Here is an 18,608-nt window from a genome sequence, read left to right as displayed (position 1 = left end):
ATACCTTTCTTTAACCATACTCCATTATAGGTTGAAAGTAGAGTTGACAGCCCATCGGGCCTCCGTTGAAGTCTCTGGCAGTTGGCATGCTTCCCAGGGTCTTTAGGTAGGCAGACCAATCTCAGAGCAAGCATTGCTGGAAGAAGAGGAAGAAGCAGCTTCAAAACCTGGGTGCCGTCTTATTCTCAGTGGGTCCCCGGGCTCATCAGTGCAACACAAAGGTCTGTGCATGTACGTTGCACAAAGTGGATGTGCCGGAAACCGAGGGGAGCCAAGGGGAAAATCCTGGGGAGAGTTAGTGGGTCCATTGTACCATTTTGAGCAAGGCTAGCAGGTTTGTGTATTGGATCGGAGATGTTCGGCATTAGCTGGCTACCTTACACCGTTTGCTGAATCTGATGAGATTGAGGGCAGCCTCTGGCGAGATAAGTGAGCACAATGCAAAGTGTGAAACGGGGCATGGACGCCGTACCACCTACAGCTCTCTTCAATGCTACTTTTCGGTCTCCTGTAAAAGCCTACCTCACAAATAGGACAATGATGACACCGCTGGGACCAAAGGCTTCTACAGTGAGGGTCCTTTGCCAATTCCACGGATGACACGCGAGATTATGAGGCTGTTCGCGAACAGCGGAGGGGGGGCGTGTGAACCGGAGGGCATATAAGGTCATGCACACCTTGTGACTTTCTCCTTGTATGTTTTGGCATTCCGCCCGCCCGCCCTATATTCTAGTGTGTGATTAGCTGATCGCCCTTGGGGGCCGGATAGGAATTTTTGACCCGTCTCCTGATCAGCCAGTGGAGGCGGGGATTTTTTGCCTATCCCACACTGGATTAAGAGCGTTGGCCTGTTTAGGGGTGGTATGAGTCATCGGTCACACTGGCTGGTAGTGCGGATTGGACAGAAATTGGAACCGGGGTTTTAATGGTAAAGACAGGAAATTGTCGCTCATCTGAACTCCCAGCACTGTTGATCGGGCGATTCAGTGCTTGGAGGAAAAGATGCACTGGGGATGCACCCAGACCCTCAGTCGGCACAGAGCGAGGGGCATGGGGTCCGGGCAAAAGTGAGGCCGGTTGTTATCCCATGGTCGTTAAAAAGGGAATAATGGAGGCCCACTTGGATGGCCATTTGAGGACCCAAGATGAAAGGCACTACAGCAGGACCCCCCCCCCTTTGCCAAAGGATTGGCAATATTGATGAGAACTGAATAGAGTTCTATAAAGTGTGGCCCGCGTTTAACCCATATGCTTGGTCTTGCGTGGTTATTCCGGGTTAAGGGCCACACCTGTTCTTTGCTGCCTCTTTATCAGCTCCTCCACACTCCTATTATGAAAAAAAAAAGCTGAGAGCCCAAAGGGAACAACTTGCTACCTTCATGTAGAATTTAAATGCGGCTGTTTCTGTAGAAACAGCAAAGCCAAGCATCCTCATGAATTGGCTTCCCTCTCGAAAGCCCAGGCCAGCTTTCACTCTAATAATGACCTACATATCCAATTCTCTTTCTAGCAATAGGCCAGGGTTCCTTCTGTTGCCAATGGTGTCAGTGTTGCTAAAGGACAATCAGGCAGAATATGTGGGTGAATGAGAAATTGCTGGAAGCTTCCTAGGTAGACAACTGAGTGCCCATTGAAACAGGCCAACCTCTGAAAAATGTTTCAACAGGCACTCAGTTGTTTATTTAGAAATCCTTTTCTCTTTTTCCTCTTCTGTTTAATGATCTATCCCCATTTAATCCCAAAACTGGCATAGGTGGCACAACCTCTTAAGGAGAGGTAAACTGCAAAATAATGTGGGATCTGTCTGCTAGCAAAGGCATTCACAGCGTTGTTTGAAATAATGACACAAATCTGCTTTCCTTCTCTTGACTCAAAGTGTGAGCTGTTGGGGAAAAGATGTGTAGTCCTTGCACAATACAAACACAGGTTATATCAGTTGGAGTAGACTTATTGCATCAATAGCAACCTGGCAAGTCAACGCTTAACTAAGCTCCATTGATTCAGGGGGTCTCCTTCAGTTGGGGTGGAGAAGATCAAGGTCTTCATTCATTCATTCATTCATTCATTCATTCATTCATTCATTCATTCATTCATTCAATTTATACAGTTTCCCGCCTATCTGGTCGATATGACCACTCTAGGTGGCTTACAAAGACATAATACAAGAATGCAAGAATGCAAGAAGAAGAAGAAGAAGAAGAAGAAGAAGAAGAAGAAGAAGAAGAAGAAGAAGAAGAAGAAGAAGACGACGACGACGACGACGACGACTGCAAGTGGCTGCTGTTTGCTTTGATATCCCAGCGGTCAAGTAGTTTAGCCAGACACTGATCACAGAATGCTTGCCTTCCTTTCTCTATACTGTATAGAGACTAAAGAGTCCTTCATTCAACAGGTTGTAACTGGGTGTTTTTTTGGTGGGGGGAGGGGAATCCTGGAAAAGAAGATGAAATGTGTTTTAATGATGTAAGACCTTTTGGCTCCTTTCTTAGGAGAAAGACATGTTAAAAATATTTGAAATACATAAAATAAATGAATAACAAAACATGAAGCTGTATTAGAAAACCGTCTCTGCTCAGAAAGTGGCTACTCTGGAAAACTGTACCAGCTGGCATAGTAGCAGGCAATTTTCTTTCCCTGTGCCCTGCTGGCTGTCTGGCTTCCACCCAGATTTCATCTCCTAACACTTTAACAACTGGTTTCTCCAGGAGCAGACCCCTTGTCCAGAAGAGATCGCCTACTTCCAAGGAAGTTTTTCCTCCCAAGGAGACCTCCTTTGGAGCCAGGCTGACTTCCAGCTGATCTCGTGCTTCTGCTCAGTCTCACTCCCACAGATAGGAGAGCTTTTTCCAAAATTCCCATTTGATTCTGGGTCTGTGCTGCTGTCATCCTCTTCTACCCATGAAAGTCTGAGGTCTTTAGGGACAGTAATCTCACCTCACACGACACCTCAGAGTTTGGGGCATTTTTTTTTAATTCACCATCCTCTGTTATCTCTAGAGGAGGCCTTTGTTGGGGGCATGATAACCACATTGGGCAAGCTTGGAATTGTTAGAACAAAACTGTTCGAGGTTTGGTGGCAAGGAAACATGGTTTCACTTAGATATCATTTCTCCCTTCTACCACTGCAGAACAGCTCTAAAGGCCTTCTCGATGGAAGGCAAGACCTTCAAGTAGAGATGACTGTAGGCTGATGATTATGTCTATCAGCTGTGCTTTTCTTCTGCCAAGTCTATAAAAATGACTCAGAAATGTCATTAATTACATGGAACCAAAAGAGCAAAATTACTGGAGGCCCTAAGGCTCATAGTGTCTTTCCAGCAAAGCCTTTTTGAGCACAGCTGCCCACTTCTCATTTAGACACAAGTGTTGAAGCAGGATCCATCTGTTTTGCTTGTCATTTGGCCCGTACTACCAGCTGCTGTACATCAGAAGCATCCTAAGCTAAAGAATGATCGCCAAAATTAAGTTCTGAGACTAAAACAACAAACGCTTACTATGCATTGTTCAATGCTCAGAGTGCTTTAGTGGCTTTCCCTATGCATTTACATGTGTCATACAGATGCCAACTTCAATCAGATCTTTTGGGGGGAACATATGGTCAGATGATGTTTGCCTAAACCATGAACATATTCTGTGTATTTCTCTCTCTTTTCCCCATCCTCATTTATTTTATATTTGCAATTAAAATGTTAATAGTCATAGCCGTCTTCATAGAGCCTGCTGTGTGAGGTGTATTGGTGAAGCCTCGAACCATCAGGTGGAACTCTTTAAAATGTTCCACGACTTTACTGGAGATGGGTAACATTGGGGGCCTCGACCGGATGCTGACCTGTGACTGCTTCACAACCCATTTTTGATCTAAAATTGAGCCCATCTGCAGAGACCTGGACTCTGTTAGTGAGGCAACAAGTCAGATTGAGATGTCCAGTGCCCCAGTGGCCAGGTTTTGTTGGGTTAATTTCACCCAGTGATACCTGAGGACATTGACAAGGCACTTTCCAAACCTACCACCTCTCACTCAGACCCATGTCTCTACAGAGAGTGCACGGCAGAGTGGACCTGTGAGATCATCAATTCCTCCTTGCAGGAGAGAAAATCATCTCACACTTAACATCAAAAAACTAAAGAACTCATAATTGATTTCAGGAGGAAGAGAAATGTACATTTACCACTGTACATAAATGGCGAGGAAATTGAGAGAGTTGGTAGTTTTAAATTTCTGGGCACTTACATCTCAGAGGACCTCTCATGGAATATAAATGCCAACATGCTAATAAAGAAGGCACAGAAGAGGCTGTATTTCCTGAGAATGCTCGGGAAGTTAAATTTATCTCAGCATTTACTTCTGTCATACTATCGTAGCACCATTGAGAGTGTCCTAACCTATGGCATTCTGGCATGGTTTGGGAGTAGCTCTGTAGCGGACAAAAAAGCTCTACAGAGAACCATTAAAATTGCCCAGAATATCATCGGGCTCCAGCTACCAACCCTGGATGACATCTTCACATCTCGCTGTCTGAGGAAGTCACACAGCATCCTGAGATACTCTTCCCATCCTGCTTATAACTTTTTTGAACTGTTGCCGTCTGGCAGAAGATATAGAACAATTAAGACTCGGACCACACGTTTTCTGAATAGTTTTTATCCCAGAGCTATAATTGCACTTAATAATGAGCTTAAAGACCACCAGTAATGAATAGTTAGTTGGACTGTGTTACTTGGCCTGCGGTGTAGATGTTTGTATTTTTAGTGGGGACTTTTAGTGGGTGGGGAGTGTTGGGGGATTTTTTAGTGGGTGGGGAGTGTTTGGGGAATTTTATGTGTGTGCATGTGTCTGGTCTCTGGGTGTCTGTGAATTTCATTGTATGGGTATACTGTGTATTTACTTACAATGACAATAAATAAATAAAATAAAAAAATAATAAAAAAAATCTCCCTCCATGTCTGACAGAAACAGTGATCAGGCTCATTCTAAAAAAGCCAAATTTTTCCATCGGATGATTTCAACAACCATTGTCTTGTTGCAAACATTCCATTCATGGGAAAACCAGTCAAGAGGGTGGTGGTTGGTCATTTGCAGACACTCTTCGATGACACCGATCATCTAGATCAGTGGTTCTTAACCTTCGGTTACTCAGGTGTTTTTGAACTGCAACTCCCAGAAACCCCAGCCAGCACAGCTGGTGGTGAAGGCTTCTGGGAGTTGCGGTCCAAAAACACCTGAGTAACCCAAGGTTAAGAACCACTGGTCTAGATCCATTTCAGTCAGGATTTAGGCTGCGCCATGGGAATGAGACAGCTTTGGTCGGCCTGCTTAACTATCTTCTTCAGGAAGCTAACAATAGGAGGGTGACCCTGAGGGTTCTCCTGGACCTCTCAGCAGCCTTTTGATACCATCGACCATGGTATCCTCTTGGGCTGGTTGTCAGAGTTGGGGATTGGAGGTTCAGCTTTTTTGTTGGCTCTGCTCCTTCCTCGAGGGTCAGTCTCAGAGGGTCCAGCTGGGGGTGGATGTTTCATTCCTGTGGATATTGCAATGTGGTGTCCCAGAGGGGCTGATCTTCTCCCTTATGCTGTTCATCATCTGGGGTTTTGGAGCTCACTGTCATTAGAGTATGCTGATGACACGAAGCTCTATCTCTACTTTTCATCTTCAGTAGTGGAAGCTGTACAGACCCTGGAGCACTACATGGCCGCCGTCATGGACTGAACGGGGGCTAACAGGTTGAAGTTGAGTTCTGACAAGATGGAGGTCCTGTTGTGGGGGGGGAGGGAGAAACCCCTGACCAAATAGATGGTCCTTCACGTGGTCTTGATGGGGTCTCCCTGAAGGATCAGATGCAAAATCTGAGTGTGCTTTTGGACCCGGCTCTCTCCGTGAAAAGTTAAATCTCAGCCATGACCAGGAATGCCTGTTTGGAAGCTGCAGCAAGTGGAGAAAACAGTGGTCAGGATGGGTTCTGGAACATTACAAGTCAATCATATTTCTCATGTCCTGGTGTGTCTGCACTCTATGTGCCTATATGCTTCCGGGCTAAGTTCAAAGTGCTTATGTTAACATTTGAAGCCCTTAACATAGGGCCTTGCTACCTGTCTCAAAGCTTCTCCCTCAAAACGTTTACCCGTCCCACCCGTATCTCATACACTAGGATGTTGCAGGTAGCGACCCCGAGGGAGGCCTGAAAATCTGCCACTCGAAACCAGTCCTTCTCGTTAGTTGCTCCATCACTTTGGAACTTGCTCCCACTTGACATACGATTACTATCATTCTTATTCCACTTCAAGTCCTAGATAGCAGTGATTGATGGATTCATAATATAAATTGACTAATAATACAAGTGTAAATTTTTAGAAATCTCAAAACTCCCTCCTGGATTGGGAAAAATATAATCTGTAGGAGACATGAGTTTTACATGATCTACAGATTTAACTTTTTGTTTTGTTTTGTTTTGTTTTTTGTTCATGGACTGGTGTTTACCCATGAGAGGGTCACATGAAAATGAAGAATTTGGAAAAGTTGGTTTGTTGAATGGCTGTGATGAATGCCAAAAATTGTAGTCCCATAAGTAACTTTTCCAAATTCTATGAGAATGTAATGTTTCCTGGTTAGATTTGTGTGTACCCTGTTTCCCTGAAAATAAGACCTAACCTGAAAATAAGCCCTAGTGTGATTTTTCAGGATGCTCGTAGTATAAGCCCTACCCCAAAAATAAGCCCCAGTTAAGTGAAACCTCACTTTCCACCATTGTGCACCAACCAGAAGAAGATGACATGACTGTAAAATAAAACATCTCCTGAAACTAAGCCCTAATGCATTTTTTTGGAGCAAAAATTAATATAAGTTTATGTCTCATTTTGGGGGAAACACAGTAACATTCTATTTTTCTGCTAGATCTGATTTTCTGCTCCAGAAAATGTAAATGGATAACTTATTCCGAAATACATGTCCATCTGTGACACTTTTCTGACCCTATTAAAACTATAGCCATTAGATTAAAAAAAAATTACATGCTCACTTATTATTCAGATAAATATTTACAGTTCCCCATGGATCTGTCGGAGATGCTTACAATAAAATGGTTCTATTAAGAACAATGCTAAAAGAATTTGCACCAAACACCATAAAATTAATGATAAATACTTTATATGTGAGACAACACGGGGAAGGTTGCAGTGCAATGCTTGAAATAATGTTTCACTTCACTCTTATTGAACATAACATGTACGAATAAAATATGTTTTAACTTGGCACCTGAAACATGATAAGGTTATGCCAAATATTAATGTGTACAGTGGTTTTTTTCAGTGTAGGAAAAAAAGTCCTGATTTCTGTGGTATTTTTTTTTTAAAACAACAAAACTTAAATTTACTACTCTCTTTACTTTAGTTTCTGCTGCCACCATGTGGAAGGCCAAATCATTTCTTAGACAGTATTTGTCACAGACTTATTGTTCTAATAGTAATCCAGGGTTTAAAAGACCACACTAGTTTTGTCTACTTTGAGATTGTTGCTGGACAAGTCCTTCTACAGTTCCAGATGACTGAAGACAGTCAGAATGGTGTAGAGAGTAGAAGAACGGACAAAGTCTAGGAAGAATCATGTTCAAATCCTCATCCTCCCATCAAGCTTAATAGACAACATTCCACCAATAACTTATGTATCATACTTCACGAGGTGCTTAGGAGGATAAAATGAGGAAGGGGAGTGAACTGTGCTCATTGAAGGGACAATGAAATATAAATAAAACAATATTGTTAATATGATGGATCACTTCCTACCCCAGCGTTACAACTTCTGAGTAATATTGGATTTAGAAATGGAGGGAGTGTTTGGTTTCCCAAAGTTATCAAGTTGACTCTTTTGCCACAAAATTAATTAACAAGAGTCCAGGTCCAAAGGCACAATTCATCCCAAATTAAGCACTTTCAATCCTCACTTCTTACTGCATGTCCTGCTGAGATGATCGCTGCAATACCTCTGTTTGGCCATCAGCTGTGATGGTGCTACAGGGCAACAGTAAGCAGATCTGTGGTACTTACTTCCAGAAAACAGTTTAGGTATACACTAAATCTGGAGGAAACAGAGTCAACAGAAATTGCAAGAAGAGTGGGGGGGGACGCTTTAATTTTGGAGAATGAAGAATGAGACACAGTAAGATGAGGAAAAGAGAGACTGTAGCTAGTATCTTGTTGGTTCTTGGCAATATAAATTCAAGAGGAAAATTATGTGCTATGACAAACAGATGTTTTTTGCCACTCTGTAAAGCACCTCTGCAAAAGCAATGATAAATATCTTGTTTATCTCATGTGCATCAGGGAAGCGTTTCAGGTGAGTGAATTCCACAAACAAGGTCAGTGCTTTAGGTATCTGGCTGCAATTCAGTTCCCCAATAGCCCTCCTTGACAGGGGTTGGATTCAGTGATACGTAGGGTCTTTTCCGGCTCTGAACTTTTAAGGTTGTAAGAAAAAGATGTTCGCTCAGATGGAGAGAAGGCACTAGGCTAAGCATGGGTGACCTCCAGAGGTCCAGGGACCACACATACTCTTCCCTGGATCTTGAAAGGCCTTGTTGTTGTTTAGTCCTTAAGTCATGTCCAGCTCTTTGTGACCCCATGGACCAGAGCACGCCAGGCCCTCCTGTCTTCCACTGCCTCCCAGAGTTGGGTCAAATTCATGTTGGTGGCTTCGATGACACTGTCCAACCATCTTGTCCTCTGACATCCCCTTCTCCTCTTGCCTTCACACTTTCGCAACATCAGGAGCTTTTCCAGGGAGTCTTCTCTTCTCATGAGATGGCCAAAGGATTGGAGCCTCAGCTTCAGGATCTGTCCTTCCCGTGAGCGCTCAGGGTTCATTTCATTCAGAATGGATAGGTTTGTTCTCTTTGCAGTCCTGGAGACTCTCAAGAGTCTCCTCCAGCACCACAATTCAAAAGCACCAATTCATCGGCGGTCAGCCTTCCAGCTCTCACTTCCATACATCGCTACTGGAAAAACCATAGCTTTGACCATGTGGACCTTTGTCGGCAAGGTGATGTCTCTGCTTTTTAAGATGTTGTCTAGGTTTGTCATCACTTTCCTACCAGCAAAGGCCTTACCCACTCCTGTGACCTCACTGGCAACATATATTTTAAAATAATCATTGTACTGAAAATATCCTTTTGAAACTACTGTACTTGTGGCAAATGTTTAATTTATAATATAAGGAATTGGAGTCTGTGGATGGTGGAGACTCCTGACACATGGCAAAATTATTCCTCACGGACCCTAAAAAGCTTCATGAGATTTTTCAAGCAATTTGTTGAAAGGTATTTTAAATCAGGGGTTATAAAGGGGCAGGGATGCTGGGGTACAGCATTCTGGCCAGTGGGGACCACCTTTTGCCACTTTTGCCACTAGAAGAAGGGCCTCTGAATTAGAATAAAAAATGTGATTAGACTGATGTGGAAGAAGAACTATCATCATCCCTGTTCTCAAGAAACGCTATGTCTCAAAACTCTTTGGTTATGATGTGTATTGATAATATGCCAAAGGTTTTGGAGAATTAAATGGGAAAGGGAAGAGGAGCATTATAGCCTCCAAAACGTATTGGAAAAATTATAAAATTTTAATGTAAGCAAAATTATGTAACATCTCCCCTATCCCCAACATTACACATTCCGGCTAATGTAGATTTCAGAAATGGAGACAATTCCTCCCCTCACATTTACAAAGTTGACCCGTAAATTTTATTTCCTCGTAATGAGGAATCCTCAAAATAAAGACTCCTCAAAGTTTAAGAATCAAGTGAAACTACTGCAAATAAAGCACATCTAATTCTCATTTATTACAGGTTGATAGTTGTGGTCCTATCACAGCGATGACATTACAGGCCAGTAATGAGCAGATCCATAGTGCTTTTATTACTAAAATATTGCTTAAGGTTAAACAAGGCCTCTAAAAACAAAGGCTTCACTGAAAATCTGAAAAGCAGTGTGTCTTGTGTGCAGTTATTATGTTGCAGGTCCATATAGTGATAGCTGCTTCAGAACGTATTTCTGTGAAAAAGAAGAAAGTGAGAGAGATGGCCACTTTAATATTGAAAAAACTGAAATTTGTTTTTATTTGTCTGAGAAGTGTCAAATGCTGATTGGAGGGACAAGAAAGCTGTGTCTCTATTCTGACAGAGAATTCAACTTTGGCTAAGATAGATTCAGAGACTTTGTTTGGGTAAAACAGCCCTTAATAGGCTTCTGACAGCAACAGCTTCTGCAAAACTTTTAGAAACTATCATTGGGGCCAAAATGTACTGAAGGCAGGAACGTAGGCAGAAGGGCAATTGCACCGTATTTTTCCCCCTTGTTACTCTGCATCTGTCACATAAACAAGCATGAAAATGATTTTGCAATTGCTTCCCTAAGGAAGTTGAAGACGAGTATGAAAACTAGGTGGCAGCACTAGGTACAGTAAGTCTGAATGTTTGCCATTGTACAGGACCAACAGAATTTTGTCCTATTTATTTATTTGTTTGCTTGTTTGCTTGTTTGCTTTTTATTTATTTATTTATTTATTTATTTATTTATTTGTTTGTTTGTTTGTTTGTTTGTTTGTTTATTTATTTATGTGTAGCCTGCATCACTTGCAAACCGTATATAAGCAGCACACTTTTTAAACTTTCATTTTATTTTCAAAAAAAACCCACACCACTATGTTTTGGTAAGACATTACCAATGTCTTAGTCAATATTTCTTTGTTCATGTCAGAAGCACCACATTACAATTAATAAATACACCAGATAGTTTTCACCCAAAAACGGGCAATGTCAAGAGTATTTGGAGTAGCTGGCATCAAGTCTTCCAGGGTATATGTTGAAGGGCATAGAATGTACTGACATTAGGTATGAAATTGCCTTTCTTCTCTGCACTCACAATGGACTGTGCAAAACCCCCGTTTACTCTGCCTTACTTTCGTTCTGCCAACTCCAATCTGTAGCCTGTTATATGACTTCCAAGTAACCCGGTTCTCCGTATGCCCTGTGATTAGACCATGTTCCGACTCATTCATAAATTTCGATAAACCTTAGGAAAGTTGTTCTTTGGACTACAACTCCCAAAATCCCCCAACAAGCATGCTCAGATGTCATTTGTTTACAAGAGCTCAGAAATAGCTAATTACCAACAATACAGTATTGTTACTTTTAACTAGCAACTTTGAGCCAACAAAGAATTAGACAGCATTTACCCTCACTCTTTGTCCTTCTGTTAAGGACACTGCAGAGAGTTATTAACACAGAAGGCAAATAATTACTTGTGGGAACAGAAAAAACAATAATGGTAGCAGCAAAACAGTTCCTTTTAAAATCCAACATTTTGAGCTCTATGCTGGAGGGTTCTCATAGTCTAGCTTTGGGTTTTCAGAGCACCAGTCCACCAGGAAGCCTTAAAGAATGGACGGTAGCAAAAACTAGTCTATTTGGAAAATCCTGTGGTGGAGTGGCAAGGAGTTTTACAGACTCAGAGGGATGTGAGGGTGTTTCCCCCCCCCCCCCATTATCTGTTACAGTAGGATGAAGGGAAATGATTTTTCTATATCTTTATAGCCTTATTTCAGGTCACTGCTGACCCAGAAACAGAGTTATTTTTAACTCCAAATCCAGTGCATCGGATCAAGGGCAGCACCACCAAGATTCTTTCAAACTTTGCTGGTCAAAATAGCACAATTGCTCATAGATCACAGATTTTCTTTGCTGATTGCTGATTCTCCTCGCTGCTTCTTTCGTCTCTTTCATAAATGTTTCTTTTATTGAAAAAGCGGTATCTCTTGTTGCCATGGAGTACAACCTTTGGGTCACTTATAGTTCCACATATTCTTTAGAGATATCTCCTTGGCAGTTTAATTGCACGTTTAGGTGGCTATTTCAATTGTTAAAAAACAGAAAACATATGTCTGACATATATTTAACAGTGCAGTGTTTAAAAAGCACACAACGTTAAGAGGGCAAAATGTATAATATTTTGCATGATGAGAAAAACAAATGAACACATACCGATTCTGCATAGCCTGGGGAAAAAAATGAAGTAGCATAAGAATGATAGTACTGTAATTTGCTAATTTAAAATGGGGATTTGGTGTTTGTTTTTTCCTCTAATAATAATACAATACCTCTGAATTAACCAGAAATGGAGATGCTAGAATGGAATGGAATCTTTAATCCATGAGCCACATGTATTTTAAGATTTCCCTTCTGAACACAGCTCTTCAGTAAAGCTTGTTCTTTCTCTCTCAAAGCCTCACCATATTTTACCTAGCATGACACTACAGAAAAGGTTGCATAATCTGATCCAACAACCTCAGCTCTTATTCTCAGTCACTGATTAGAGATAAGAGCTAAGTTTTGCAGCTCAGCTGTATAAGGGGCTGCTCTCTCATGATGAAGGACTGTGGCAAGAGCAGGAATGGGGACTCAAGTCGCTCGACTCACTGTGAAGTCGGACTTGCCGTATTTTTCCGTGTATAAGACTATATTTTTGTCTAAAATCTTTAGACTAAAAATTGAAGGCCGTCTTATACACAGAAATAAGCTGAGGAGAGAACAAAAACAAATGGAGAGGAAAGCAGGGATCAAAGCGATCCTGCAGTGCTTTGATCCCTTTCCCCCTACACTTCCTAAGCCCTACTTAAATTTCTTAATTTTGGAAAAGTGGGGGGCATCTTATACGTGAGGGCATCTTATACATGGAAAAATACAGCAAGTCTGACTTGCTGTACAGCAATGCAAGAGATGCAATGCAACAGTGGAAAGGTTTTGGGTTTATATATATATAAAATTGAAGCAAAAATGCCTCTTTTTCTTCAAAATGGTGCTATCTATAGTTATGGCCAAATCACCTACCTCTACATATCAGCACGTGTGGGAGGAAGAAATCCCCAACCAAACACTGGAGCAATCACACAACAAGAAAACCATGTTCATTTAGACTGACCTTAATCATTTTAAATAGAGGCTGCCTACAGGAGTTTATCCCACTGTGTAGCTCCCTGCTGGAATGGTTGGGATCACTCTCAAAAGGTCAAACACACAACATTCTTGTTAGAGAATTCTAGCTGGTCCCTAATGGGGACCAATCCATCCCAGTTTGCTCTAGGATTGGAGCTTACTGCTTATTTGGAATAACCAGACTAGAGTGCTCCCGGTCGCTAATGTAACCATACCCATTAGCTCCAATCCCAGATGTGTTGGAATGTTCTAACAAGAATGTTGTGTAGTTGACATTTTTAGAGCAATCTCAAGCATTCCAGGAGCGGCCAACAGAGCAGGATAAACTCATATATAGCTGGCTTCTGAGTGTGTAAATATACCTGGCCACCATGGTTGAGAGTGGCTACCTTGAGATGGGCAGTGCAATTCAAATTTAAAAATTTGCTGGCTGTAATGGCTTTGGAATGGGCAGAAAACACTTGTGCCATCACAGCTGCCCCTTTACCGGCACAATCACCCTTGTGCTGAAACAATCACCTTGGGCTGACTAATCTTGGATCTGCTGACGCAATGACATCTGTCCGCTCAAGTGTTGTGTTGGCTGAAATAACTGGTAGGAGAGCAAAGTGCAGGGGAGAGAAAAAAGGGGAGGAGCTAAGTAACGCTAGATCTAAACCCCTCTCAGACCGGACTCATAGCCACTATGCAAGCACAAAATTAGATCAGGGTCAGGATAGGTTTAAGTAATTTCTAGCATACTAGGCTGAATGGGGATTGGATTCACCAATGGTTCAGTATCAGTTCAGCCAGCTCTCAGCTGAATATTGTGCCCTAAGCCAAATGAGGCAGTGCCAGCTCCAAACCCTGCCCAGCCTAGGGATGTTGGAAACAACTTACGACTGCACTAACTTTGCACCAGGATAGTGGCTGTGAATCTGAGCCGAGACTGGTTTGGATCTGGCATAACCCAGCTCCTTCCATGCTCTTCTCCTTCTCTACCCTTGTTTGTTTGTTTGTTTGTTTGTTTGTTTGCTTGCTTGCTTGCTTGCTTGCTTGCTTGCTTGTTTGTTTGTTGCTCTGCTAGCAGATCTCACTAGTTGTGCTAGCAGATCCAGCTGTGCCAGTAGACTTGAGATCACAAGGGAGTTGTGCCAGCCCAACGGACGGCTACCCATTCCAAACCCTCAGCAGCCACCATATCTTAGAGTCTGGATTGCACTGCCTTCCAAAAGTAATGTGAGAAGTCACAAAATTGCATTTAGAATGTCACAAGTATAACTTTCTTGTTAAAGTGTTACTTTTAAGGAGCTCTCATTCTTAGAGATGTTTTGCTAGAAATGTTTCAAATGTTATGCCATTTTCTTGTCACTTCTAAGTGGCAAGAGAAATATAGTTTTGTTTCTTTTTTTTATTTTTGTGAGTGTTTTCAAATTGTACTATCAGAATTGGCCATTTAAGGAAACTAAATAATATTTCACTATATTTTTCCAGCTTCTTGTCACGGCAACAGCTTTAGAGGATTCTGAGAGTCCTAGTTCCCTCCTTCCCACCTCCAACCCCCAAAATAACTTTTCCAAATGCTTCTTTTCCATCAGTTGGAGCTTTTCTGGTACCTATGGGAATAGTTCTGGAAGTTTAGTGTATAAGATGATAGGTATATTGCTGGGCAAAGGGGCTGGCTATGAAGTATTCTTATAGTATGCTCGTCCAGAAAATAAATAAAATAAAATAGTGTAAATATCTGTTTAAGATCTCATACACTCACATTTCACAAACCAGGAAGTGATCTAATGTTTTAATTAGAAATAAGCAATTTTGGTGAAAATGATAAGAGACAAGAAAATAGCATGATATCTCAAAGAAAAAAAAACAAACTAAATCTTAAGCCTTGAGCTCATCTCCCTTTGCAGCTGTCATCGGTGCTTTCTTTTAAAGACCTGTGTGCCTGGAGATAAAAATAATCTTTGTCAGTTGCTAAATAATTAGGATACCCTAGGGTCCCAGCAGTCTGCAGCACTCAAGTTAAATAGCCTTTTATTTTGTCAGCAAGTAATTCAGAAGCAAGGATTCACAACTGACACATAACTGCAACCCGTCATACCACACGTTCTATCAAATCTCTGCACTGCTTTGCCTCTCAACAGGCTAATACAGATCGCCTACTTACCCTGCAGCAAAAGAGGGCTGAGCCTGCAGCAATTTTAGCATCATGACTCTCCCTAACTGTGAACTTGGATAATAAGTGCTGACAATACCAGGGTTCCTCTAGACAGAGCATTTATTCCCTTCCCCCGGCACAACAATTTTGAACTGGTTGGTGCTGCTTGGTGCCTAATGAGTACAAATCTTCCTGAGGCTTATGTCCACCCATGTTCTTAAAACCTCACTTCTCTTCTTTTTAAAAAAATCGGCCAACCTTCAAGAAATGGTTCAAAAACATTTCAAAAATCCAGAAGAACTACTTTAAAAATGATCTCCTCTGCAGCATTTGGATTTGTTGTTTAGTAGATTAGCTCTAAACTGAACGCTACTGGTGGGATCCCTTGGAGGTGGACATCTGCTACTGATTCATTTTAGAAACCCGCTGTCTTCAAAAACAACAATGGTCAAATGTTAAGGAAACCCTGATGGATCTGGGGTTTGTTGTTGTTTTTGTAGATTAGCGCTAAATTAGAAGTTTCTGGCCCAAGAAGCTCTTGTTGCTTGAACTCTGCTTTAAGGTAGAAAGTGAAACGAACAAACAAAAACAGCTTCAGGAGTTGATTTTTTAAAAAACCAAAAAGCCAGAGATTTTCTCACTGTATTCTCAAAGGCTTTCACGGCCAGGATCTGATGGTTGTTGTGGGTTTTTACGGGCTCTTTGGCCATGTTCTGAAGGTTGTTCTTTCTAACGTTTCGCCAGTCTCTGTGGACGGCGTCTTCAGAGGACAGGAGTTAGAACTCTGTGCTTTTGTGACAAGAAACTCTTTGTGACAAAAACTGAAATAACATTTTAATCCTAGCTATCATGTGGACAGTGGTAAAATGCCTACATCAGTGCACAGTTGGGAGCATATAAGGAAATAAATGTTCTGCCTGGATGAGTACTTAAAGTGGTCAGATGGCCACTAAGCAATTAGAGAGAAATGTCTACATGCTGAGAGGAAACCAAGATCTGCAGAAATCCTTGTTTTAAACCATTAACAACAAACGTAAGGGGGCACCCCCTCAAAAAAAAAAAGGCCATTGCAAACTAATCATGCTTAGTAGTTACAAAATGTTCTATAGCCAGGAAAATCTTTTAAAAAGAAAAAAAAGAAAGAAGGGTATACTGGAGGGGGCAAAGCTAACAGGATCCTTAAGCAGGAACATTTTTCTTTTCTGTTTGCTAAACTTGGAGGGTACAGCTTCTCTGTAGAATGGCTTATCCTTATGGGATATGATGTAGCTAGATAAGCCATAAGACAACATATTACAGAGGTCAACAGGCAACATGATCGCAATCTCAGACAATATTCTAATTGAAACAGCGTTGCTGCATTTTAAAACAGGAAATTATTTTTATTTATTTTCAATACAAAAGCACCATCAAGCTTTCACTCCTGTTCAGCTAAATGCTCTATCATCAACACTCCAGGAGGAGAAATTTAAAAGGATCGCATACTGCCAATGCAAACCTCTTGTAATTCTGGAGGAACAGAAACAATAACTCATGTTCTTTTTATCCTCATATATGGGAATTTTTTAATTGAAACTTGCTTTAAGTTCTTTCTTGGACGGTCACATCCTTTTATTGTTTTTAGGGCAGAATATAAGTATACTGTTTACTGTGGTCAAATGTTGTGCAGCTGCGGTCAAAATTTGTGCAGGAAGGGATTTTAGTACAGTGGGGTCTTTTTTTTTTAATAATTTTATTTTATTTAGGAACAGGGATAGAGGGTACAGAAAGAAAGAGGGGGTAGGAAAGGAAAAATGGTTTTGGGGGATAGGAGAGCATAAAGTATAACATCATCCAATCAATTCATATTACTAATACATATCAACTTTTTGCTTTTTCACAGTTTGATTACCCTCCTGCTTTTATCTTATCATTTAATTTTAATTTTATTCTATGTTATTCCAACATTGTCTGGTAGCTGCTGCCATTTATACAATACATCCCATCGTTCAGTTTCTTTTTGAATTGAACAGTCTTTCAGCCCATCTGACAGAATATCCATTTTTTTCACTTCCCATATTTTCACCATAAAATTATCTGGTTTCAGTATCTCTGCCTCCTTAAGATTTTTGTCATAATGCTTTTTAATTTTGGAAGCTGCATGGGTCACTGGATAACTCTCTACTGCATTCATATTACCTGGTGTCATGTCTAATACAGACGATTCTAAAGTCTGTACAACTTCATTTAAGTTTTGTTTGACATCTACTGTCCCCTCTTTCGTCCCTTTCATCAAATTTTCTATTTTGCTAAGACCTGCATTCACTCGCTGAAACCCTGTTAATATTAGCCTTTGTATATTAATCTGCCATTCCTTTTCTATTTCTTGCACCACTATTCCAGAACTTTGGGATTGAACAGACCAAGTCTCCATTTGTTCTTTTGAATTTTTGGGGTCCATCTCAGGCTTTGGGGTTTGTATAAATACCACAGTAATCACCCCCTAGAAATCCTTCCACAGTTTCCACAATTTTATCAACAATTCAAACCCCTCATCATAAACCTCCCCTTAGATCTCCCTCCAATCTTTGTCCAAATATTGTAGTATAGAAATCAACTTTTAGCCCAGCAAATACAATATCAATTAGAACCGTGACGCAGTTATTTCTTCTTCTCCTGAGTTCAGCAAGCTTCTATTATTAAACTCACACGTGGTCACAAACAAAACAACAGTCACAGAGTCTCAAACTGTCCAGTAGATTGTCCTTGGAGCTCGTCTTGTGATCTTCATTAACCCCTTAATGCTCCTTAGTCCAGTCGGCCACGTCAGCTCCTTCTCCCGAAAACCACCAGATTCTATTATTTATAGTTCACAAAGTCCAGAGAAGGCAAAGAGTAACATATCCCAGCCACACTGCATCCACCGAAGTCTCTTAAATCCAGTCAGACGGTGTTGCTGTCTGGGATTCTTCTCCAGAAACATAAGATTTATTTTTCCATCTCAGACTCTCGGCTTTAGAATCAGCCTGGCGTTTTAATAGTTCACTTGGAGAAGCTCAGTTTCGCTTTTGAGTCAGACTGATAAGATAAACCCGCCGCTGCATTTATTCTTTCCGCCAAATATTTTCATTCTTATTTCAGCTTCATGAGGCTGTTTCATAAATCAGAGGCTTCGGCTTACTTACTTGTTATATATTTTTAGTTTATATTGATTGCTCTCCTCTCCCCCGGTAAAGGGTTCCTCGCGGCTCAGTGCCCAAAAAATGGCGCCTGCTCCAGTCCGTGCACGGTGATTTCTTCAGAAGAAAAAAGTCCGGGTCTGCCTCCCTTTCTTCTCCTTCTGCTGCTCACCATCTGCTTCAGAGAGACTTCTTCTAGACTCTCCTTTGATCCCCATTTCAAAAGGGGGATCCCGGACCGGAGGGTTCCAGCTTTTTCCAGAGAGAGCTCCTCTCTGGAGTTGCTGGCAGCACCGCAACAAAGCCCCGCCTCCAGTACAGTGGGGTCTTGACT

At 41.4% G+C, this 18,608-nt stretch overlaps 2 long non-coding RNA genes across 2 annotated transcripts; one reads left to right on the top strand and one right to left on the bottom strand.

Moving 5' to 3' along the window:
• The first annotated feature begins 281 nt into the window (after nt 1–281).
• Nucleotides 282–10,145, top strand: LOC144588083 (uncharacterized). Its single transcript, XR_013543425.1, has 2 exons — nt 282–9,832; nt 9,872–10,145. It is a non-coding gene; the product is annotated as an uncharacterized LOC144588083 (long non-coding RNA).
• A 349-nt stretch (nt 10,146–10,494) lies between these two features.
• Nucleotides 10,495–16,827, bottom strand: LOC144588085 (uncharacterized). Its single transcript, XR_013543427.1, has 2 exons — nt 13,496–16,827; nt 10,495–13,451 (listed from the first exon to the last, which is right to left on the bottom strand). It is a non-coding gene; the product is annotated as an uncharacterized LOC144588085 (long non-coding RNA).
• Nucleotides 16,828–18,608: the final 1,781 nt, after the last annotated feature.

Source organism: Pogona vitticeps, chromosome 3, assembly GCF_051106095.1.
Source record: "Pogona vitticeps strain Pit_001003342236 chromosome 3, PviZW2.1, whole genome shotgun sequence".
NCBI lineage: Eukaryota > Metazoa > Chordata > Lepidosauria > Squamata > Agamidae > Pogona > Pogona vitticeps.
Note: the sequence above shows the minus strand (reverse complement) of the source record. Positions and strands in the feature narration are given on the sequence as shown.